This window comes from Coregonus clupeaformis, chromosome 18 (genome assembly GCF_020615455.1).
Source record: "Coregonus clupeaformis isolate EN_2021a chromosome 18, ASM2061545v1, whole genome shotgun sequence".
Classification (NCBI taxonomy): domain Eukaryota; kingdom Metazoa; phylum Chordata; class Actinopteri; order Salmoniformes; family Salmonidae; genus Coregonus; species Coregonus clupeaformis.
In genome coordinates this window covers 12,205,515-12,207,694 of record NC_059209.1, presented here as the reverse complement: position 1 = coordinate 12,207,694, position 2,180 = coordinate 12,205,515, and the positions used below count along the sequence as shown (strand labels likewise).

Here is a 2,180-nt window from a genome sequence, read left to right as displayed (position 1 = left end):
AGAGAGATACCTGGATCCACGTGTCGCACTGCAGACGAGTTCCTGATCCAGAAGAAGATGGGGCCTCGCCAGTTATGGTCGTGCAGTGTGGCCATCATCTGCATTAGCACAGCAGTGCTAAGATGAACAGTGGGTTGTCCTCTTGTAAGAAACCTGACAGAGGGTGAGATGAGTCCTGAGCCAGGAACAACGCAGGCCCGGAGTAGTGGCCCAGAAGTAGATGATCATCGGAGAAGGAGAGCCCTGCTGGGCCCTCATAACAATGAGGACAATCTGTTCCTCTCTAGAGCAGAAATCGTTGCTAACCTTAAATCTGGAAAAAAAAGAGTGTTGGGTGTGTGGGTTGGGGCCAGTTAAGGTAGGAGCACGTTTAACACTTTTGGGAGTTCCCATAGGGATAAATCGGACTATGCAAATGGAAGGGGTAGGGGAGGGGAGGGAATGGCCGGCAGGGATGTAGCTCAGTTGGTAGAGCATGGTGTTCGCAACGCCAGGGTTGTGGGTTCGATTCCCACGGGAATGAAAAAACAAAAATAAATAATGTATGCACTCACTAACTGTAAGTCGCTCTGGATAGGAGCGTCTGCTAAATGACTAAAATGTAAATGTAAACCCTGACCCCATGACGTTTTCTGCATTATACAACCACACAGGTCCACCGTCTTTTGCTAGGCCAGGTAAAACTTCACTCCCACCCATTTCAGTAGCAGGAGTGATGACAGCCCCTTGGTGTATTAGAGGAGAAGGAGATAATCATTTGGGTGAACTAGAATGCAATTGTACAATGTATTACAACGGATCCAATACCTGTAAGTTAACCGTTAACAATGCCAATGCTGGATGAGCTTCCCTTTCCCCCTGTAGATAAAGACGATGAGTAATAATGAAAGGTTGTTTTTGGTTGACAAGTTTAGAAGGTAATGTCATCTAAAACAATAATCTGTTTCCATTACGTGGAGCACTGTCCAGAATTGAAGTAGATCCAAGTAAATGTTTTAGTACTGAATATTGAGCTGATAAGTCAGCACCAACTTTTTGAAGGCCCAAGCGCATTTGTTGAACAAACAGGTTTTATATTTTGACTAGTTGATGTCCCAGGGACAGTTAGTACAGAACGTATGTCAATGCAACTCGATTGGGGTAAGAGCTATGGAAACAATGTGTCACGCCCTGGCTCTGGGGACTCTTTAATGTTGAGCCAGGGTGTTAGTTTCTATGTTTTGTGTTTCTATGTTGGCCGGGGTGGTTCTCAATCAGAGGCAACGTGAATCAGCTGTTGCTTGTTGTCTCTGATTGGGAACCATACTTAGGTAGTCGTTTGGCATTTGTGTGGTGTGGTATCTTGTTCCGTGTTGGTTTGTTTGTTAACCGAGGACTTCACTTATCGTTTTGTTGTTTTTTGTTCGTGTGGTGAATTAAATAAAAGAGATGTACGCATATCACGCTGCGCCTTGGTCCACTCCTTTCGACGATCATGACAGAAGATCCCACCTAACCAGGACCAAGCAGCGTGTCCAGGAGCAGACAGCCTGGACTTGGGAGGAGATATTGGACGGGAAAGGGTCCTGGACTTGGGAGGAAATCCAGGCCGGTATGGATCGCCGTCCGTGGGAGGAGACGGTGGAGGCGCGCCGTAGAGAGGAGCAGCGGCGCCAACCGGGCCGACGTCGGACACGCAAGAGGCAACCCCAAGACATTTTTAGGGGGGGGGGGCACACGGCATGGATGACGGGGCTGCTGGAGGCAGCTACAGGGCGAGTTTGGGGATTAGGAGAGGAGGCCACCGGGTTTGGGGGGCCGGAAGAGAGGTTGGCGGAGCCTAGAGGTAGAGCAGAGCCAACTCCCCGTACTCAGGCTAGGCAGCGTGAGACTGGGCAGGTTCCGAGGTATGAGGAGCTACGGTACGTTCTGTGCGAGCACCAGGCACGTGTTGTGCTAAGGTGGGCATGCAGCCAGGACGGAGTGTGCCGGCTCAACGCTCGTGGCCTCCAGTACCCCTCCTCGGTCCCGGATATCCTGCGCCAGTGTCACGTGCTGTAGTGCCAGTACGTGTACACAGCCCTGTACGTCCTGTGCTGATGCCTCACACAGAGTGTGGTAAGATAGGCATTCAGCCAGGACGGGTTGTGTCAGCTCTTCGCTCCAGACCTCCAGTCCGTCTCCACAGCCCGGTCCGGCCT

The 2,180-nt window shown here is 50.7% G+C and overlaps 1 non-coding gene across 1 annotated transcript; it reads left to right on the top strand.

Moving 5' to 3' along the window:
* Positions 1 to 449: 449 nt before the first annotated feature.
* On the top strand, positions 450 to 523 carry trnaa-cgc. Its single transcript has one exon. It is a non-coding gene; the product is annotated as a tRNA-Ala (tRNA).
* The last annotated feature ends 1,657 nt before the right edge of the window (positions 524 to 2,180 follow it).